This window comes from Meles meles, chromosome 2 (assembly GCF_922984935.1).
Source record: "Meles meles chromosome 2, mMelMel3.1 paternal haplotype, whole genome shotgun sequence".
Taxonomy (NCBI): Eukaryota; Metazoa; Chordata; class Mammalia; order Carnivora; family Mustelidae; genus Meles; species Meles meles.
In genome coordinates, this window is record NC_060067.1 from 196275991 (window position 1) to 196299489 (window position 23499).

Genomic DNA, 23499 nt, shown 5'->3' on the forward strand with positions numbered 1-23499 from the left:
GGAGGCAAAGAACTGTTTATTTTACTTGAGGCACTTCAATTTAAATTGAATTTTACAAGGAGCATATGTTGCTCCTGTAAGAAAAAATCCGTATGTCTATTTTTCATTTCACTAGTCTACCCTCTTCTCCCTTCCTCTTGTCACATCCTAACTCGGCACATCTGGAACTTCTCAAAATCCCGCTAGGCGGCCCAGCTGTCACCTGGGCCACAGCATCTCCGGGTGGCCGCTCTCCCCACGCTGCGTCATACCCTCCCCACCTTCTATAAAGCCGTGGAAGCCCCTTGTCTGCGGAATGTTCCTCTCTATCCCTGTGACATTGTTTGATAAGTGCTTTTTTTTTTTTTTTAAAGATTTTATTTATTTGACAGACAGCGATCACAAGCAGGCAGAGAGGCAGGCAGAGAGAGAGGAGGAAGCAGGCTCCCTGCTGAGCAGAGAACCCCATATGGGGCTCAATCCCAGGACCCTGAGATCACGACCTGAGCCAAAGGCCGAGGCTTTAACCCACTGAGCCACGCAGGCGCCCCCGATGAGTGCTTTTTTATTCCTCATAATAATTTTAATAGGTCAGCAGGAGGAAGGGAAGATAGAATCACGAAAGGTTGGCGATCTCGCCTGTCAGGACGTCTCTGATTCAGTGCTGAGCCCTAGTCTCTGGGCACACGTCCGGGAGCGTAGTTAGATATGGGATGGCAAGCCGCGGTCCTGCAGGGTGGAGAGGAGCAGGGCCTGCCCTTGACGGAGACCCTCACACTGAGGCAGGTCAGACCCGGGAAATTGGTGCCTCTTTACTTGTTGGGGCTACCAGGAAAGTCAGTCCCGCAGACTGAGGGCCAACAGAGTATCTGGAGCTGTCTGCCTGACGGATGGCATGTAGTGACTCAGTCGTTTAGGCTGCGGTAACACAAAGACCACCACCCCCGGGGCTTACGCAGCAGACGTTTATTTCTCCCGGTTCTGAAGGCTGGAAGTCCAAGGGCAAGACACTGCCAGATTCAGTGTCTGCTGAGGACCGTCTTCCTGGTTCACGGACGGCTGTCTTCTGGCTGGGACTCACATGGGAGAAGGGGGGAGGGGTCTCTTTGGAATCTTTTTTCTTTTGCAAGATTTAAAAAATATATTTAATTTCTTTATTTGTCAGAGAGAGTGGGAGAGCTCAAGCAGGGGGAGCAGCAGGCAGAGGGGAAAGTTCTGGTGTGGTGTGGTGTGATCAAGGAGCACATGAAGAAGTCAATCCCCAGACCCTGGGATCATGACCCGAGCCTAAGGCAGCTGCTTAATCGACTGAGCCAGCCAGGCGCCCCTCTGGGGTCTCTTTTATAAGGGTGCTAATCCCATTCTGCAGGGCTACCCACTCATGACCTCATCACCCCTCAAGATCCCAACTCGAAATACCATCCCATTAGCTATTAGGTTTCAGTGTAGGAATTTTGGGGTGACACATTCATTCCATAGCACATAGGAGGCGAGCAGTCGTAGGGAAAGAGAGGGGCTTCCAGTACAACTAATGTCCCCTCAGATCATGAGGCAGAGGCAGTCGGATGTCTGGGCCAGATGGCTTCAAGGGGTCCAGTCTGCCATGAGGCAGCTTGTGTGAGGGAAGCCTGCCCAAGTTCAAGGACAACCCACCTCTCCCAGGCAGACATAATCTACTCACCCGTGTTTAGGGAGCACCTTCCCTCGTGGTGAAGAGCTACATCGCGGACTCTCTGTGGTGAGTGACCGAGTGTGGCTAAGAGCCCAGGCACGGTTCCGTGAAATGACCACAATGCCTCTCACCAGCTGTGTGACCTTCGGCCAGTTCCTTAACCTCTCTGAGTCTCATCATTCCTGCCTCTACAATAAAAAACATAATGCCCAGCTCATGGGGTTGTTGAGTATTAATGATGTGAAGGATAAAATACTCATGATGGGGAAGCCTGCTTGGGTCTGGGGAAGTGGGCTGACTTTCCTGTTGACCAAGTAGCTGGCTTCGCATCCGGGCTCTGAGATCTTGGGAGATTTGAATGACTCCAAGTGCCTCGGGCTTGATCGAGTTCAAGTCTGCAGATTTGATTTAGAATATTGCAATATTCAGACATGGGGAAAACCGAATCTGAAGTTCTTTGAAACCGATCATTTTAACCTGCTCAAACTCTCTGTGACTCCCAAGTCCCTTCTGCCTTGGCGTGTTTCTGTGCGGTGCTGAAGGAGATGCTGAGGGGGTCTTCTGCAGGGGAATCGTGGGTACGTCACTGTGCTGTGTGTATCAAGCTCCTCTGATCTCGGGACTTCAAAGAATGTTAGACACATACCCCGCCCACCGCAGACAGGAGATTTCTCTATCTTCCACGTGGGACGCCGGAGGCTCAGTCAACAGACAGTGACAGAACCAAGAATATAATCTAGTCATCTAGGTCAAATGCTTCAGAGCTGAGAAGGGACGTCACAGATGCGTTCGTGCAGTGGTCTTCAAACTTGAGTATGTGTGAAAAAAAATCACACGAGAACATGTCTCCTACTGCACATTCCTGGGTGCTGCTCCAAGAGATTCTGATTCAGAAAATCTGGATGTGGGCTCTGGATTCTGAATCTCGAAGTGGGCTTTCGGTGGCACGTTTATCACACTTTGAAAATAGTAGTCAAGGGGCGCCTGGGTGGCTCAGAGGGTCAAGCCTCTGCCTTCAGCTCTGGTCATGATCTCAGGGTCCTGGGATCGAGCCCTGAATTGGGCTCTCTGCTCAGCGGGGAGCCTGCTTCCTCCTCTCTCTCTCTCTCTCTCTGCCTGCCTCTCTGCCTACTTGTGATCTCTCTCTTTGTGTCAAATAAATAAATAAATAAAATCTTTTTTAAAAAAGAAAAGAAAATAGCAGTCTAGGGAAGAGTCAAAAGGAAGCGGGGCCTTCGCTTTGGGGTTTGGCAGCTGGGTGGCCAAGAGCGCCATCTCTAGGCATTTTATCCAGGGGTAAAGTTGACACAATTTATACTACAACACTTTGTCTTCTAGTGGGAAGAGGCGTGACAGAATACAGGCTCAGGTGTCCTGGGGAAACTCTTGCCCCAGTCAAAACAACGCTGAGTCTCCTTTTGCTCTGGATAAAGGGTGAACCATCGTGCCTTCTTTCTCTTCGGGGAGACTTCCCTGCAGCTCAGCTCTCTGCCCTTCCCTGCTCCTTCTCCCCAAAGCCCTTTACGCCCTTTGCTCTCAAGGTCAAGGACAAAAGAATCTTTCCACGGCTGCCTGCCCTAGACCTCGAGGCCGAGAGGGTGTGGAGGGTGCACTGCAGAGTTGGGGTGCATGGGGGGCTTTGGCTGGGGACGTTTTCGCACCAGTTTTCACTCTTGTCCAACACACTTTTGCTCATATTTTATTTAGAATATGCATATGGCATTAATGATACCGATCTTAGGTGTGTGAGTGAGCGGTGAGGAGTTTGCCCGCTGTTGGTACCTGGGTCAAGCTAACTTCAAGAAATGAACTGGAGAGCTTTCCTTCTTTCCCTACGAGCTGGAGCAACCCCAGAGTAATTAGTAACATGCCCTTGAGTGGGCCTCCGTGAGTTTGTGCAAAAACAGCACGGAAGGGGAGCAGTCAGAAAGATGGCTTGGGAGTGTGGTCTGCCGGACAGACAGACGGATGATTCTGCTTCCAGATATTTGCTGTGTATAAACAGATTGTGTCCTCCCCTCCCCAGCTGGCTTAGAGGGTCACCTCCGACCTCACAGCTCTCTTGTCAGAATTTTGCAGAACCCTCCAGGGTAAGTGGAGCGGCGTCTCTCAGTGCTAAGCTCTGGACTGTAGAGGAGAATGGGGTGGGGAGCGGGGCAGGGGGAGCGGGGCGGGGGGAGCATGCCCCCCCCGTCCTGTGGATGGTCTCACTTGCCAGGACTGAAGGGAGCGAGTGGGATGGCGGCAGCATCTGTAGGTAGGAAGAGAAGGTCGTACTGCTGAATTGCGCTCCCGCCGCCGGCTTCAAAATAGTGTGCGCAGCTGGTCTTCAGAAAAAAGGAGAAGAAAAAGGTGGGAAGACGCAAGATTAAGCCGTGAATCTCGTTTTCTTTATCTTTGCAGAAGAGGTTTCATTTGAAAGGTTTTATCACCAGCGGCGGCACAGGCTGCTGCAGTCCCGGGCTCTGTTTTGAATGAGCCTGGAAGGTCATAAAAACCTCTTCCTATTTTATGGGTGCACCTGCGCCTGCCGGCTGGGCCAGACACCATGTGCTGTGGGGCGGTGAGAAGGCATGGAGGAAAGCATAAGATCGCCCATGTAATACACATTTACATGTATTACATATTTATATATATTATAGGCTTATAGAACATATTCATGCATAATACATATGCTTATAATACATACTTATATGTTGTTTATATAATATATATTATATATATTTAAATATGAAAAATACGTGAGAAAGAGAGGAAGGGCCGTTTCACTTCGTAGACAATGTCCATTTCAATATATGGACATTTTAACTAAATCACAGAAAGATTTTTCCTTCTAAATTTCACCTCAGGGTTTATGAATTAAATGGCATTCTGACATGGTTTTAAATGACCAGATGAAGATTTAAAATCCGATTGTCACGCGGCTGGAGTCATAACGGACATAGAAATAATTGCTTTTCGACAGGTGGTCCCACGGTTTCATGATTAGACCTACAAATTCAATGTCAGCAAGCTGTCCGTACGCACCTTCCCTGGATCTTAATGAGGAATGACCTGCTTCCCCATGACTCCACTTCCTCGGAAGCCTAGAGAGGTAACAGCAAAGGAAACTGAGAAAGGGGTGGAAGCGTAGAAAAATGCAGTAACCAGGAAGGCAAGGGAAGAATGTTTTTCAAGGACGAGAACGGGATCTAATACAGACGGTGGGCCAGGGATGATGGGCCTGAGCATGGGCCGTTGGGTTCAACAACCCACAGGTCATGATGGACCACAAGGGGGCTGAAGTTTCAAAGTAGGCAGAAATCACGGCGTAGAAAAATGGCACACAGAGGGAGGACAGCAGAAACCTCCTGGAGCAGGAGAGTGAGAAGCCCCCCAGAAGAAGCCCAGCTGAGAAAGTGGCTGAGTCACATAGTGGATGGGGCACTGGATTTTCCAGAACTTTCCACCTGTCCCCACTCCTCACAATGACCCCTGCCCGCTCCCCCCATGCCTTGTCTCCATCCCTGTGAGCATGTACACATGGGAGCTCCTGTACCAGAGCTCCCTTGAGAGCAGCGAGGAGAGCCCAACAACACAATGGCCGCCATTTTGTGAAGTCAGCGCGGGATCCAGGCAAGCTTGGTCAGAGGCTCCCGAATTAAGGCAGAAGAACAGAAACAAAATGGTGAACGGGAGCAATGCAGAAGGTATCAGGATTTATTCACAGCATGGTAATGATTAAAGGATCTCTCCAGTGGTCCAATAGGAAAGGGGTCTGTCTCTTGTGGACTTCTGCTTCCTCAGCCTGACTGACCGTGGCAGGTAGTGATGGAAACCCGAGGAAGGCCAGCTCTTTGTAGCGATGATGCTCAACAGTGCTTGTCTGGAGGGAGGTCTCGGTAGGCGTCGTCCTCAAACCACAAGCACTGGGTGAGTTGGTCCCTTGGATCCCTGAGGCTCAGGCGCTGGGCAGTCTGCACTTGTGAATCACAGCGTCACCAGATCTTTGACCGAGGTTGACATTCTGGTCGGTAAAATTTGCTCTTTTTCACAACAAATTCACAAAATTCAGAATCTGTTATGGTTCTGGACACCGAGGTCAAGTACTAGCGGAATCACCCAAGGGATCAGGAAGTCTCCCATTCTAAATGATCTTGGAAGGCTTTCCCGGCTTGCTGCATTTGGTCACCAAGGAAGAAATTTCTAGACCTAGTCCAGACCTGTGGATGTTGAGAAAATATTCATCAGAGTCGAGATGATTTTAGTCAGATTAACTGTAGCCTCTTTGTTTTCATTTTGTGCGGTGTTGACCAAGTTTCAGGGTTTTTTAAAACAATAACATTCACTGAACAACTACTTTGGGCCAAGTTGCATCTCAGTGCTGGGAATACTGTTCTGGTCAGGACGGGGAGCAAAGTAACTCAGCCCTTCACCATTAAGGGATGTTGGCACGCTCTGCCATAAAACCACCCCATATTGTTCTGGCTTACAGCCTCTTAACTTTACCACTTCCTTAACACAAAGAGAATTTTATTACCAATTTACCCAGCAGGCTAAATTAATATTTGCAAGACTCACGGAGGCTGAGGAGCGTCGCGAAATTTCTAGACGCCTCTCGTCCACGCCGGATCTTTCCCAGTCATCTTGTGGTCTCTCAGCTGTGACCAAAAATATAGAGGCCTGACCTTCTGTTTTTCAAGATTCAAGGGGAATGCTGATCCTCCTAGAAGATTTTGTCCAGAAGAATGGAAATGCACTACAGCCTTGAAGAAAGCCAGGAAGAAACATAGTGTTGCTTGAATTTCCACTGCTGAGCCCGAGCTGCTGCGGCTAGACTGGCGACCTTGGTGAGAGCCCTGTCTGGCCCTCCTGGTCTGGCCCAGTCACCTCCAAGAGCAATTACTTTCTCTCCCCCAGCTGACCTTCCCTTCCCCTTCCTCAGTACATTCCTTGGGCTACTACTGTCTCCTCTGCAGACAGCTGGTCTCCTCGGCCCGTCGCTTTCGTCTTGGGCTGGGGACATTCTCCAGAGGCAATTGGTGCATTCTGTTCTGTCCATGCCCTGCTGCCAGGCTTGGGGACCTGGGCTCTCGGGGTGGCGGTGGGGAAACCTCCAGGATGAGTCCCCTGGCATCGCAGAGACCGGGCTCCAAGGACAGAGGAGCAAGGTCAAGTTCTGTGTCTTCTTAGCTGTGGGAGCTCGGTCACACAGCCCATGAGCGGACATACACTACATGACCTCTGTGTCCTCCTCCGTAAAAACGAGCATTTCTACCAGTGCAGAGAAGGGGCACGACAGGGCAACACATACTGCACCTTCACTAAGTGCCAGCTCTTTCCCCTTCACCCCCCTGCTGGCCGAGCCCTGGGGAGGAGGGGGCCACTGGAAGGTGGCAGAGAGAGAGCGAGCACGGGGCAGAGAGGTACAGAGCAATGACTGCCTCCCACCCTCCACTGCCGTCCCCCCAGCCCACGGCTGGAGGTTGGAAGAGATGGAGAGGAGGCAAGTCTGAGGGCAGAAAGTTGCTCAGTGCGCCTTTCTGCCCCCTGTACCATGAAGCTGTTTTGTGACACAGGCACCTTTGGGAATTGGCGTTTTTCTGACACAAGGCATTATTGCACACCAGAGAGTTGGATTTGGACTGTAGCCACTGAATGTCTGCGACCTCTCTCTCCCCCACCCTCGCCAACCTGCTTAGTCATAGGTGAGAAACCCACTGATGTTTCCTTCAAGGCCCCAGGGAGAGGCAGAGCAGCGAGCCCCAGGGGCGCCAGAGGCTAGAGCCAAGTGGGCGGCTAAGACCAGAGGACGGTGAACGGGCCACACCCAAAGCACGAACAGCAGCGGCAATTCTGTCTCAAAGCCAGCCTCCTGCATGCGGGACAGGGCCACTCACTGAACACGCGCTGCTGTTTGACCTGACGAATGATGGAGACGTTAATGTGTGTTTTTCCTGTTGCCATTCTCCGGGGTTCTTTCCCCTCTGCCACGAAGTTTTTGATGAAGGATAGTTGGAAGAAAGGCAGGCAGGGACCGGGGCTTCCCGCCCCACCCTAAGAGGAAACCACCCTTAAAAGGATTTTACCTCACCCTGGAAAGAGCCCTCCTCCCTTTCCCACGTGATGGGTAGATGACAAAATCCCGACGGGATGACTGGTGCAGCGAGGGGTAATCAGGTTAGAACAGCCCGCCAAGAAGCCCATAAAACCCCTAGACTTAGAAACTCTTGATCATAGGAAACAAACTGAGGGTCGCTGGGGAAGTGGAGGGGTGTGGGGTAACGGGGTGATGGGCATATTAAGGAGGACACGTGATATAATGAGCACTGGGTGTTACCCGCAATGGATGAGTCACTGAACTCTGCCTCTGAACCTAAGACATTAGATGTTAATTAATTGAATTTAAATAAAAAATGTGTAATAATAATAATAATAATAAAAGAAACTCCAGGGGCAACCCTCTTGGGTCCCCTCCCTCCTTTGTGCTGTCACTTTGCCGTCACTCAATAAACCTTGCTTTGTTGCCCACCCCTCGGTATTGTCCAAATCTTCATTCTTCCAAGAGGCCTGACGAAGAACCGTGGGCACCGAAGGAAAAGAAATCCTGTAACACTTTCGCTCTCTTGCCTCATGCTGGGGAGGGTGGGAGATGTTTCTTGAGGACATGGGACAGAGACTGAGGTCTTTGGAGGGGAAGAGGTGGAAGGTGCCAGTGTGACCAGAAGCTTGGAGAAGTTCCCTCAAGGCTGCCAGTGGAATAGAGATTGGAGTAGATTTCTGCAAGTCATGAACACTGGCACGGACCCATCACCAGACACCAAGACCCGATCCTCTCTCCCAAGCCCCGCTCCCTCACCCAAGCCCCCTCCCTCCCTCCCCACAACCAGTCCAGCCCAGGAAGACAGGGAACTCAGAGGGCTTGGCTGTGAGGGGTTGGTGAAAGAAAGCATTTTTTCCCCTCTACCCTCTTAGACTTAGTGCCTGAGGACTGTGAATTAAGCGGATGAGAGGCGTGTTAACAGGAGAAAAGGTGTGAGATTAAAAAAATTTATCTTAAATGTTACGTGCACGGGGCTTCACAGGAAAGAAGTGAAAACCCCAAGGATGTGGTTAGTCTTGGGGACTTATATACCATTTTAACACTGGGAGATGAGTTGTGGACAGGCGACTGGATGAAGGAAGGGGATCGGGGCTGATACACTGTGGGAGGGTGACAAAAGATCATGGAAGATGAGGTTTGTTTACGCAGACTATCTTGGTGTTGGCCCTCCGCCTCCTGTAATAAGAGTTGTTCTCCTCATCCTGGGACAAGAGAGGGGAATCTTTCTGCCACCTTCACAGAAGCAAATTCGTGCCCTGCTTTCAGCCAGTTAAGGGGAGGGCAGAGAACTCATTCTGCATTGGTTGATTGTCGACTGCCTTTAGCTGAAAATAATCCTTATGCCAAACTGACATGTTCTGAACCCTTCAGAGGAGTCCCCTAAGCAGGTCAGAGCCTACACTCTGGGGGCTGGTGGTGGGGAGGATAGGGGTGACAGTCTTTAGGGACCAGGCTAGCTTGGGCATGAGTGAATGTTGGCAGGGACCGTGATGCGCTAAGTTCAGAGGCCCAGACCTGGTTTTCTGGACACCAAAGAGAGAGGCCAGTGGTTCTTGCGTGACTCTAGAGATGAGGACACCGCCCCAAACATGACTGAGATTGAGTTTCTCACCACACAGGCAGGTTGATTGAATGTAATTTAGAAAAATTCAGAATGTGGCATTTCTTATACTCATGTTTTAGGATAAAATTCATAAAATATTTTATCTCATTCAAAACCTCCAATAATCTTCTAAGTTGTTGTCCTGCCATTCTGCAGAGGACGGGCAGTCTTAAAGGGGTAAGGAGCACGGGTACTCACAACTCCTAAGGGGGAGCTTGGAACTGCCCTGCCTGGGAGGGGGGCTGCGCTGCCCTACACCCCCCCTATTTTGCATGATAATTACTGAGGCAGTTTCATTTTGAATATTGCTAAACCCTTTCCTGAATTTTGCTGTGAGAAATTGAATTAATCATATCACCCCCGACCAACCGCATGGAGGCATTTGGTCCCCATCTCTGAATGGCGGAGCTCGGGGTGAACTGGGAAGCTCCTCACCTGCAGGTGGGCACAGAGCCTGTCACTCATCACGTGCCCCCAAGCTCACTTGCTCTCAACCAGGAGGGGAAGAGAAATTGAGGCTCAGTGTTATTAAGAAACTTAAGAGAGGGGTGCCTGGGTGGCTCAGTTGGTTAAGCCTCTGCCTTCGGCTCAGGTCATGATCTCAGGGTCCTGGGATCGAGTCCCACATCAGGCTCTCTGCTCAGCAGGAAGCCTGGTACCCCCTTCTCTCTGCCCGCCTCTCTGCCTACTTGTGATCTCTGTCTGTCAAATAAATAACTAAAATCTTTAAAAAAAAAAAAAAGAAACTTAAGAGAGTGAAAGGGAGAGAAAGGAAGGGAGGGAGGGAAGAAGGAAGGAAGGAAGGGAGAAAAGGAAAGAAATACTCATCTGGGGAACCCTGGGTTGCAAAAGGAAGAAAAGAAAAGAAAAGAAAAGAAAGAAAGAAAGAAAGAAAGAAAAGGAAAGAAAAGAAACACTCATCTAGGGACCCTGGGTGGCAAAAGGAAGAATGAAAAGAAAGAAAGGAGGCAAGAAAGAAAAAGAAAGAAGGAAAGAGGAAGAGAGGAAGGAAGGAAGGAAAGATGGAAGGAAGGAAAGAAGGAAGGAAGGAAAGAAAAACAACACCCATCTAGAGACCCCCCCCCCCCCCGTGGGGGGTTCAGTCAGTTATGTGTCTGCCTTCACTCAGGTCATGACCCCAGGGTCCTGGGATCAGTCCCACTTGGGGCTCCTAGCTAAGCGAGGAACCTGCTTCTCCCTCTGCCTCTCCCTGCCACTCCCCAGATTGTGCTCTCTTTCTCTCTGACAAATAAATAATATCTTTTAAAAAATTGATTCGTTAAAAAAAAAAAAAAAAGAAAAGAAAGAAACACCCATCTGAGAGTCCTTTGTAACTGTTTGGTAACCCAAACAGAAAAACCTTTGATAAAACCCCCAGGAGAGCTTAAATCTTTGTCCTCCCTCGCTCTCGGAGTCTGGATGTGTGCGGGTCAGCTCTGAAACAAGATGACCTATTCCGCCAGCATCAATAAAGCCCTAATCCTGGAGGAAGGAAGTGGGGTCTGGTTTCCACTGTTGCTATTAAAAAATCAGGGCTTTGTTTCCCAGGACGGCTCTCCCAGTAGCTGTGACACACGGGCGGTTTGCTTTGGCAGGAAAAGCACCTTCTGAAGACAAAGGGTGGTTTTCCGCCCGAGCCCCTCTGCGCTCGCGTGAGGTTCCGCGCCGCTGCCACTGGGTGGCGCCGAGGAGCCGGGATGGCGGTCGAGGCCCCGCTCGGGTCCTGCCGGGCCATGCGCTAGGGGACTCGGAGGGGGAGGGCAGTGGGGCCAGCTTCCTTCCCAAAGCCGCTTGAATGTGGACTGTCTCTCTTATATAAAGAAGGAATAAACGCGTATTTAGTTGGAAAACACGATTTTTTCCATCTTTTATGCGTCTTCCTGCACGGATCACACGCAGCGTCCAGGCATGTCGCCTGCGTCCGCGCTTTGCAGCTTGCGGCCCTTCAGCCCCGCTCCTGCAGGGAAAGCGCTGAGAGTGAAACCGCACTCATCTTTCCTTCCTAGGTGGTCCTGGCATCTCCAGTTGGGGGGGGGGGCGCCACTCATGGACTTCTGCATTCCCAGTCCCAGCGCCAGCCCCTTCCACCTCCCAGGCCTTAGGGGCATGCCCTCCCCTCCCCTGCACTCTTGAATAGCCCTGCTTGCAATCCCCATCTTAACAACCAGACTATTAAAAACAAGAAGTACCTACTAGCCCTCTACTTTCCCTTTAGATTTGTTGCCCGTCTTTCTCTCTCTTTTCTGAAGATTATTTATTTGAGAGAGAGATAGGGAGAGAGAGCGAGAACGAGCGAGGGTGGGGAGAGGGAGAAGCAGGGACTCGATCCCAGGACTCCAGGATCCTGAACACAGCTGAGGGGAGACGCCTAACCGACTGAGCCACCCAGGCGTCCTTACTGCCCATCTCTTGCCTTCCCTTCTCAACAAACTCGGGGATGGACTTGCCTGTGAGCACTGCCTCGACTTCCTCCCGCTTTCTTACTCCAATCCACCTTGATTTAATTTCTGTCCCTTCGGCTCCACTAAAACTGACTTTACCCATCATCCCGAATCCAGGAGATGCTCTTATCTTTTTTCCGTTATATTTGGTACCTATCATCCCGATCTCCTTGAACTTGGTCCTCTCTTGACTCCTGTGACTCGCTTTCCTTGAGTTTGCTCCTGAGCCCTCCCCTCGTTGCTCTCACCCCCATCTTGGTCCTGGAACAGCATCCATTTTCCATAAAGCATTGTGCGGGGGAGTGCCAAAGTCCCCACAACAACATGGGGTAAAGACTTGAGTCTGGGGAACAAAGTGACTGGAGTCCTTGATCCCCATTTGTTTTTACTAAGTTAGAGTGATGTTGTCAAGGTCCCAAGTATAGGGCAGATTCCCAAGATCAAAGGACACAGGAGGGGATGGAGGGAGAGAGGGTTGGGATGTGTGTGAAAGCCAAGCAGTGTCGTTTCAGCTCTGACCAGTGTCTGGATCTGATCCCACAGACCCCACATCATCATCCATGTGAAAGGCTGATTAGTGGCCACTTCCTGGGTGGGGGCCAGGACCAGACAGCATTCCTCCCTGGGCATGGACATGGTCTTCTGGTTACCCACTGCTGTGTAACTAACCATCTGAAGCTTCACGGAGGTTGCCGATGGGACCTGCAGTTTTGACAGGGATCAGGGTGTAGGAGAAGGCTCCCATCCGCTCCATATGGCATCAGCTGGGGCAACTCCACGGGGAGAGGGGGTGGCTAGAGGACCCACGTACAAGATGGCTTCCTCACACAGCTGGAGACTGGAATTGGCTGTTGACTAAGAGCTCGGACTGCGCTGAGGGCCAGGGTACTTGGCTTCTGTCCCCGTGGGCCTCTCCATGATCTGCTTGGACGTCCTTGGACAGTCTGATGGTTGGGTTCCCCAGAGCCAGGAGGGGATTATTACCAGTGTCTTAGGGCTGGGGCTAGGAAACCAGCACAGAAGTTTTTTGTTTGTTTGTTGGTTGGTTGGTTGGTTTTGAGTCCACTGTATTCACTGTTTAAACAGGTGCAGAGCTCAAGTTCACGAGAAGAAAACAGACACCCCACCTCTTGACAGGAAAATCAAAGACTCTGGGGCCATGTTTTCAAACTGCCACAGCTGGGGTGTGTTTACCTGTATTTTCTAGACCTCCTTCTTAGTTTTTGTCTCCATCTGTTTAGGTTAGGGCTTGTGGGGACAGTCACCAGAAAGCCTTTCTTTCTTCATGCCAACATTAGGACTACCGCCCTTCAGCCATGGCCGAGCTTACAGATGAAAGAGAGGCTGTCCGTAGTTGGATCCCTATGTCTTCCAGGAGGGCAGAGAAGAGGGTCAGAAGACCAAAGGGTGGAGTTTCTGGCTCTTTATTTGGGAGCAGGAGGAATTCTCTCAGTGAAGGGAAGAGTGCTGGTGACATTCCCAGGAGCCAATAAATCAAAGCTTCTGGGAGGCCCCAAGCTCATGGCCCTGCTCTACAAGCACAGAGCCCAATTCCTGCTGTTATTCCTCCTGTTGCAGGTAGATGATTATGATTGGAATGAGTTTCGGCTTCCTTTTCTTGTCTTTCACAGAGCTTCAAAAGGGCTAGAAATTAAAAGTCAGGAGGCCCAGGCAGTCCAGCCAATTTCCTTTGAGGTCGGCAACAAGGAAGTGAGATGTTGAGCCAACTAAGGTGGACCTCTGTGCAGGATCGGGCTTCAACTGAAGCCACAGATTGACCTTGTAGATGCTGCCATGCAACTCTGAGAGTAAGGGCCACCTCACTGCAGACCTACACCAATTCTGAGCCCGTGAGCTTGAGCGACAGGTTATCTGCAAGGGGAGGAATTATGGCAGGTCCGTAGAGTGGCTCCTTGGCTCTTTCCAATGATGAAGGTGAAGAAGAGGATAACACTATTAGGCACCGAGACTGGCAGGGGAGAGGGTTCTGTGCCCACAACTGTGGGGGCTCTTCTACACCCACTAGGCACATTTTGCTGATCCAGTCTCCTTCCTCTGGCAAGCATTGAATTCATTTCCCTTCGGCATACATACCCACCCCTTCTGCTTCCCGCGGACCTGGAGCTCAGAGTGGCCTTTAGCCAGGAGGACTTTATAAAGCACAGGGAATAAGGTGGACATTGACTGTAAAAGAGTTTCCACCCAATAGGACAAGAGAGTCATTAGAAATCTGCATGGGATTCAGCAATTTTTCTTGGGGAATCCGTTCCATCTTCATCAGACATCTTCATCAGATGACCTTGGAAAGTCGGTCAGAAGCTGTGATTCAGCTTCCTCAAGGACATCTCAGCCTGGGAGGATGGGGGCTCCATGGGACTTTCAGCGGCACCCTGATGGATGGATAGCATTTAGATAATCCAAGAGGAAGCAGAGGGGAGTCGCCGAGGGAAGCTGAGCAGGAAACAGGCAAGAAGGGAGGCAGCGGAATGAGGTTGCCTATGGCAATGGGAGGGGACACACTTTAGGGTCCCACGGATTAAGACTCAGCTTTTGGTCCCTTTTTTAGGACCATGGGCAAGACCCTCTTTAAGTCTTGGTATTGGAACATCTAAATTTTAAATCGTTCAACACCTAAAAAGTGGGGATTAAAATAATGACCTTTATAAAGCTGTGAGAGTTGAATGAGATCGTGGATACCTGGCGGCTGCTTGAGGCCTGGAAGCGAGGATGAGACGTACCATCAGTGGTAGTGACTGCACATGTGTGAGCCCCTGGAGGACAGGAACTGGTCTGCCCAGAGCACAGAGCTTGTGGTGGGGAGGAGGGATCAGGGTGAAGGACAGAGTGTGATGATGAAGTCATGCAGGGGACTGGATATGCCACTTTCCAGTTGAGGAATCAGAGACCCAGGGAATTGAAGTCATTTATGACATGAATGCTGAGTCCGTAATACCATCAGAGTAATTGCCCTTGTCAAAAACACAAGCTCTTTCTGGAGCCTGGCTGGCTCAGTTCACAGAGTGTGTGACTCCTGATCTTGAGGTCGTGAGTGACCTCATGACCATGGGGTCTCTTCACCCCATGGTGGGTGTAGAGACTACTAAGAAAAATAAATAAAAGCTTACCTACACCCCATGGTGGTGTAGAGATTACTAAGAAAAATAAATAAAAGCTTAAAAAAAAATGCAAGGTCTTGGAGGGCAGAGGCTGCAACTGTTACATCTTTGCAAATCCCTGCAAAATCCAGCACATCATGCTGGTGCATAATCCTACTTTTTGAACGGGGGGAGCAGGAGCTCACTAAAGAAACGTATTGTCTCTACTGATGGTACAGTACATGGCTTACCAACTAACCAGATCAAAACGCATCTGTCTCAGATGCGGGGACAGACCCACCTGACGGGCAGATACATGACATGGCTTCATAAACAGTTCTAGGATTCTGTCTCTCTCTTTGGCACACCAATTCTGGGGGGAAATCAAAAGGGAAAGAAGTTGGAAAAATGGGTAATACCCAGTGCTAGCAAAGGTGCGGTTAAATAGGCACTTGAATGTGATTCTTAGTGTTACAAACTGGCACTACCCTTTAGGAAAGCAATCTGATTCAAAGCTCTATGGCCTTTGAGCTCATAATTTCACACAGGTAGATTTATTTATTTATTATTTTTTTACAAGTAGGTTTGTTTTTAAACAATGTCTGAATTAAAGGTGCGGCTAAGGGGCACCTGGATGGCTCAGTCAGTTAACCATCTGCCTTCAGGTCAGGTCATGATCTCAGGGTCCTGGCATCGAGTTCTGCACTGGGCTCCCTGCTCAGTGGGAAACCTGCTTCTCCCTCTCCCTCTGCCGCTCCCCCTGCTTCTGCGCTTTCTCTCTCTATGTCAAATAGACAAATAAAATCTTTGAAAAAATTAAAATAAGTAAGATGGGATCAAGAAGCGTAGGCATCTGGGGGCGCCTGGGTGGCTCAGTGGGTTGAGCCTCTGCCTTCGACTCGGGTCGTGATCTCAGGGTCCTGGGATCGAGCCCCACGTCGGGCTCTCTGCACTGCAGGGAGCCTGCTTCCCCTCTCTCTGCCAGCTTCTCCGCCTACTTGTGATCTCTCTCTTTAAAAAAAAAAGAAGAAGAAGAAGAAGAAGAGTAGGCATCTGGATTGGGGTATGACCTGTGGGGAAAGCAGGGTCCAAGCTGGGGAGGTAGGTGTCCGCATGTGTGTGGTGGGGGGCCAGGATAGAGCAGGGTGTTAGCACTCCCTAGGGGTAAAGGGACTTCCCTGCAGGGGGCAGTGGAGGCATGGGCGGCCCAGGGAATCAGAGACCAGGCAGTGGTAGAGTGGAGGGGCAGGGGGCAGTGGGAGATTTAATACAGGCAAAGGGATTGATTAAACAAGTAACTATAATGAGGACACCAGGAGCTGGGTCTTGCAAGCCAGAGAGAGCAATTAGAACTAAGGAAAGCGGGATGCCTGGGCGGCTCAGTCTGTTAAGTGCCTGCCTTAGGCTCAGGTCATGATCCCAGAGTCCTGGGATCGAATGTTACATGGGGCTCCCTGCTGAGCAGGGAGCCTGCTTCTCCCTTTGCCTGGCACTCCCCCTGCTTGTGCTCACGTGCTCTCTCTCTCTCTCTGACAAATAAATAAACAAAATCTAAAAAAAAAAAAAAAAAGAGCTATGGAAAGCAAGAACACTTGTTTGAGGCGTGAGGTGAAGAATTGAAAATGGAGATCCTTCTGTGAACTCATGGTTGTATACTTTACAGGTGAAAAATTGGTCAATGAAGTCGAACACCTTTTTCGTTTGCTTACCATGCATTTTTGGTTTACATCTTTTACGATGAAGAATTTTTAGACTGTTCGTAAACGTAGCCATTCATTCCTAACAAGCAGCTTGAATATTTTTCCAGGTTTTCAGTTTTATAGCTAAATAGGTTTTCAGATTTTTTATCTATTCAGGACTGTCAACCCCCTCCCCCCCATGTTTCCTGGATTTTGTATCACGATTACAAACAGCTTTCTCTTCTCAATTTCTCTAAAACAAACAAACAAAAAACACTCAAAAAAAGCCTTTCCCTCCTTCCTTCCTCCCTCCCTCCCATCCTTCCTTCCTTCTTTCCTTCCACTTATTTACTTGAGAGAGAGAGAGAGAAGCAAACTCACTTCCAAGCAGGGAGCCCAATGCAGAGCTTGATCCCAGGACCCTGAAATCATGAACTGAGCCAAAGGCAGGTGGTTAACCTTCTGAGCCACCCAGGCGCCCCCTGGCCCCACCTTTAACTCAGACATTGTTTAAAAACAAATCTACTTGTAAAAAATAATAAAAAATCTACTTGTGTGAAATGATGGGCTCAAAGGCCATAGAGTATTTTATTTGACAGACAGAGATCACAAGTAGGCGGAGAGGCAGGCAGAGAGAGAGGGGGAAGCAGGATCCCTGCTGAGCAGAGAGCCCGATGGAGGGCTCGATTCCAGGACTCTGGAATCATGACCTGAGCTGAAGGCAGAAGCTTAACCCACTGAGCCACCCAGGTGCCCCAGCCATAGAGCTTTGAATAAAATCGCTTTGAGCAACGCGGATGCCCCTGTCACGCACGTTTCTGATTCCACTGCTCCTGTTTCAAGTCAGATCCATCTGGGAGACGCGCTGGGTGCGGGGTTGGGGTAGGGGGTGGGGGTGGGGTGGGGGCCAGGACCCCTCCGATTCCTCCCGCAGGCGGAGCCAAGGCCCGAGTGGGCGGGGCATCGCTAGAGGCCCGCCCCTCAGAGTCTGAGACTGCGTGAGCTTAGGCCAGTTCCTTCTCTCTGTGCGTCCATTTCCTCATCTGTAAAATGGGTATAGCAACAGACCGCCCCCCGGCCTCCGCCCCCGGATGTGAGGTAAGGAGTAACAGAGGTAATACAGAGTTTAGAACTGTGTCTGGCACCGAGTATTTAAGTAGGGAACCTCAGATGCGCGTATCTGGGCTCCCCTTGTCCATCAGCCCAACGCTCCGACCGGCAGGGCTGCCCCAGGGGCTGAGAAGCAGCCTCCAGCTCTGCCCGGGGCGAGGGAACCCAGGAAGGCCAGGCCTGCTGGAAGGGCAGGGCGGGGCGGGCCCCGAGAAGGCGGGAGCCCCGAGCCGCGGCCGGAGGTGCGGGGGATCCAGCGCTCACTCGGATCGCTAGGAGTCTCTGTTGCCACTAGCATCTCGCGGCCGCCGACTTCTTCCCCAGCCTGCTGGCTGATTGTCGGAGGGAAGTCTCCCGGGTGTCCTTCCAGCCTCGTTCAGCTCTGCCGTCCCAGTGGGCACGGTGTGCTTTTTTTAATAAAGGAAATTAAACACACACACACACACACACACACACACACACACACACACACACACACTCAGTGTTTGAATAATTAACACGTCGAGGATTAAGGAGCGCGATTTCCCGGCTTTGGCTAGGTGGAAGCCAGCCCATAGCGAAGGGCCTGCTGCCGGGTGGCCGCTGGAGGGCAGCACCGGGCGGGTCTGTGCCGCGCGAGTTCAAACCCAGCCAGGGCTCAGGGGATCTGGGCGAGGGGCGAGGCCCCAGCAGAGAGCCCCCGGCTGCCCACGGCCTGGCGGCTGGCGTTCCCGCCTCGGGCGGTGTGTCCTGGGGCAGCGGCGAGGGCCGGAAGCTGCACGGGTGGGCTGGTAAGCCGGTGGTCCTCGGCCTTTCCTCCCTCCCGACAGCGACAGTTTTCCTCCCGCTCGGGCCGGGTTTTGCCCCACGTTTTCTGCTGTGCTTTGCAGCCAGCGTTCCATCTTTACCTTCACGGTAGGCGGCTGGTCCTGCCTCTTTCCATCTTCCCCACCTGGACTGGAGGGTAAAGCCCGCTCTCCTGGAGGCCAGCCCGGCTGGAAGGCTCTGCCCTGGCCGGGGCTGGGGTGTGTGTGTTGTGGGGGGCTCTAATTACCCTCATTCCTCATCCCCCGCTGGCTCACACTGCTGCCCGCCCACCCGTGCAGCTCCAGCCCCCTCGAAGAACCGAAACCACGTTCGGCTTCCCGCGAGCTTTTGCACCTGCAGTGACCCCCTCTCTCCTCTTTGCCAGCCTGCCTCCTCCCGCCGCTCACCCTCTTCATCTTCACGAGCGGTTCTAGTCTGGCTGCTTGGCCCTGAGCACCTGCACCATCCCAGCGGCCGTCCAGCCTGCCTAGGGTAGGGCTGGAAATGGTCTCCCTGGTTTTATTAGATCAGGGAGACTCGTACCTGCCTTCTCCATGATGCGCAGAGCGCCCTACCCCAGCTAGCCTTGCTGGTGCGTTCTTCTTTCCAGACCCGGCTCTAGAAGCTAAACTTTCTTTAAAACCTGCTCTTAAGACCTTAGACTTCCACTCTCGCTGCTCTGCACTACTGCAGAAGCCGCTGCATTTTTGCTATAGTACTGCTCTCGCAAAGTGGTGATCACCGAGTTACCTGCCGGCTCTGTTTTCTAGACCCTGCGATCCTTGAAGGAAGAGCTCACCTCTTATTTATTTTATTTTAATAATGTATGATTAGTAGCAACTTGTATATCTGTGCACTTCTAGGACCAAACATAGTACCTGACCTGGGATTCCTTTTTTTTTTTTTTTCTCTAAATGAATCTACAATTAATTGATCGATCACTAACTCCCAGACCATGTTTCTAAACCTCCAGAATATTTTTCTTTTTCTTTCCAGAACGTTTCTTTCACCTCTTATATCCTAAACCTCCCTTACCTCACCTGTCGTATTCCTAGATACCTGCTGGTGAGAAAACCAAAGTTCTTAAGGATTCACATCGGAAGTGCTGAATCCGCAGGGGTTCTCCAACTATTTTGTTCATTTATTTCAAGGACAGAGTGATCTTGTTTAGCTCTTTAACAGGGCAATAGGAACAAATTTAGAGAGAGTAGATGGGGATGAAGGCCAGAAGCCCATTTCAGGGTCAGCACCCCCCCCCCCAAAGCCCACATAGCCCGAGAACAATCCCCAAAGGCCCCACCCCCTGCCCTTGTAGGCAAGGGGTGTCATTGTCTTCATACAGATAAGGATGGAAGTGGGTGAGGGTAGGGGTTCTGTGACAGAAGGAAGGCACTTCTGGGTTTGAAAATGGGGGGCATTGTTCCCTTAAGACTAATTTGAATAGTCGCCTAAGGATAATGTTGTAAACAGAGTAAGAAAATGGAATAATGCATTTCAGAACAGAATATTTATATTAGCTTAGGTAGTTGAGAAGAGTGGCCTGAAGCGTAGGTAGAATGAACCTAGACCAGGAGGAGAGAACGGATGCATCCAGAAGAAAGTGAAGACACAGAAAGTGGAAATGGAAACAGGAAGGAAGTGGAAAGGGTCAGCTTCTTTAATCTAAAGCAATTTACCCAGAACAAATCCAGCCTGTGGTTCAGGCAACTCTGGGTGCTAAAATAGAATTAAATATTTATTCACAGTCTACCTGTCACTTGTCCTTGGACACCCCACCGTCTCACGGCTCTGGAATATGGAATCGCGGACAACTCTCGTTCAAGAACCACGCTAGCCTGCCTCATGCAACAAGCCTGATTCACAAAACGCCAAAACATCGCGCACTCTCTCAGTATGTTCCATTTCTCGTGATGGTTCTCATCTGAGTAAGATCTGCTTTGAGCCGTCGTGTTATTGACTTGGATACATTTGTACCTTCAAATTCAGTGCTCGATGAGAAGTCTCCATTTGCTAGGAAATGCAGTGAGCATCGAAATGACCAACACCAAACCAAAACAAAATAAATACCTGACTAATTTGTTAAGTTCGCTCGCTGGACCCTCCAAACCCTCCAAGATTGTTCAACGCTCCAGATGGGTTTTGTTTCTTCATTGGCTTGGCTGTACAGTGTTTTGTTTTGATTTTTGCATAGTTTTCAAAATTTAAAAATTTTGAATGGTCATGCTTGGCAGACCCTGTTAGATAGGGCAGCTTATCTCCAGTTTGTATGTTCCACTGGTCCTGTTTTTTAATGCATTCTGCTCATTCATTTATGTAACTGGCCTGTAGGTTATCACAAGGATATTTTATTTAGCCAGTAATTCTCTAGCTAGACAAAAATGTCCTTATGTAAATGCTTCCTTTAAGTGTGGACTGTAACAGAGGACACGGGCTAAGGAAAAATAAAGGTGAAACCAGGCTCTGCTGCAATTAAAATGAAATCTGAAACAGGAAGTCCTTCTCAAAGCCACACATCTATGAATTTTATGTATGTATGCTATATGCCGATTATCTCTCCTGTGCTTTATAACTGTATTAATATCCTTGAACCTGAATTTTTATTGAATTAAATATTCCTGCTTGCAATTATGGAGGGTTGGAGTTAGGAGAAGGCATTTCCAAATTTGGAAACAAAAATTGGGGCATATTCCATGTTTTTGAAAAATCTGTATTTATACTTAGGAGCTATATTTTTATTGTCATATTGAAATGTGCCTTGGTTTAGTGAACTGGGATAAAACTTTCATACTAGAGCCAAAATTCTCCATGTAATACTTTGTCCTTCCTAAGGTGCTTTATAAAGGAGTGGGTATAATAAAGACATTTCAAAAGTCTTAGTTATTCATGGCCTTGCTTTCAAGCTAAGGATCTAAGAGACCCTCAAATTTCACACCAGCCATTTGGAACATGAACCTTAATTCCCCGTCTTACCTTGGAGAACAGTAGGTTTTCTATCTGCTGTCACTTCCAAGACAGGGCTGAGTTACGTTTAAATACTACCTGAGGATTGTGGTATTTACAAGGAGAGAAGTTTGAAGAGGACAAGGCAGAAAAAGAAACATGTCAGTGTTAGGGGTTGTTTTCAACAAGATAGTGGGAAGAATGTTAACAGATTTCTTTTTTTTTTTTTTTCCATTCATTATTTAGAAGGACTTTTGTCAAATCTTCTTCATTGCTTTCCATTGGCTCCAGAGACAGCCAAACAGGACTTTATTATAACTTGGTGAATCAACAAGAATTAGTTCATGAAAAGATAGCAGGAAGGTGTGCCTACAGTGCTTCTGAACATGAAAAATGAAGACCCGGATGCCTGGGTGGCTCAGTTGGTTAAGTGTCTGCCTTTGGCTCAGATCATGATCCCAGAGTCCTGGGATTAAGCCCAGCATCAGGTTCTCTGCTCTGTGGGAAACCTCTTTCTTCCTGTCCCTCTGCCTCTGCTTGTGTTCCCTCTCTTGCTATCCCTCTTTCTGTCAAATAAATAAAATCTCTTTTAAAAAGATTTTATTTATTTATTTGTGTGAGAGAGCATGATGGGGGGGCAGGCACCCTGAGAATTTTATAATATTCATTTGCAAACGTGACTAGTTAAAGCTAGCTCTGTTTAATCATTGTTCTTGGATTTCCCCCAAAGACTGCAAATAATGAGGAACGTGTTGCCTGCTTTCTGATGGTTGTAGAGGCCAACCTGTTGGACTCCACGACCTGTGCTCTTTACCATCACACGAAATTGCCCCCTGGATTGGGCTCTGGACCTAGAAGTAACTCAACTGTGTGATCTTGGGGAAGTTACTTTGTATTTTGAAAATGAGTGTTTCACTGGTTTCTCGGAAATGAATGATTAAAGAACTGACTTGGGCCCTCAGCGTGACTCGAACTTAATCGATCCTGGGACTATCCCGAGAACTTGGCAACTTTTCGAAAGTACTATGCATAGGCACAGTTTGGGATGGAGTAACACTTAAAAGCTTTGGCAAGCACTACCTATGCCCACCCATCCACACCACACTAGCACCCAACCCTGAGCTGCCTAAGAACCCAGTCATATCTCAAGGATAGGTCTGGTCGAATGCTGTGTTCTCTGCTTTAAGTCCTGCAGCCCCATTATAGACGATCATTTCTTGTTATGATATTCTTTAGTAGTTTAACTTTTGAAGCTTTATTTGTTTATTTTTGATCACGGCCTCTTACAGATATCCTCAGATATGAACATGTTCCCGGACCCCCTACATCGTGCTGGTTGTTCTCCATTTTACAGATGGAGAGACACAAAGACCCAACAGAAACAGACCAACACGTGGAAACCCGGTGTCCTGTGCCAGCAACAGAAGTCAGGAGTCTTAACTCAGAATCTAGTGCCAACCATGGAGCGCTGCTCTCCATAGCGGCCACCTTGGTGTGGTCTGGGGCACTAATGACATGACAACACTCCAGTGTGGACAGGTGGAAACTACGGGTGTGCACACAAGCACCTTCATATCAATACCTGTTTTATTTTATTTATTTATTTATTTTTAATACCTGTTTTAAAAGAGAAAAGAATGTACAAACTTGCTTAGTCTTCTGTACGCGATTATAAAAGGGAAAACCAAATCCATCTGAAAGGGAGACGATCAATACAACAGATAAGGGTCCGAGAGATGAAACTTATCCCACTCTGATATGGCCAAATCCACGACCATTGCTGCCATTCCCCATGATAAAAGCAAAATGGTCTTTGATAGTCCGATGGACACAGGCAAACAGTTATTAATGGTTCACTCTCAAATGGGGAGCGTGTAAACTAAAGCATCACGGTGATTCATTTTGGCCCAGACTTTTACTCTGATTTATTTACTAATCAGAGGAAAAAAACAATATGGCGCCGCTACACTGGAAAAGACAGAGAGGAAGGATGAAGGAAGGAAGAGAGGAGGAAAAAAGATGAACTTGTGGTATGGCAATCTTAATGAGGATGTGAGGTAAATGGGAAGAGATTTAATTTAGATAAATGTGAGGTAATAACCCTGGGGAGAA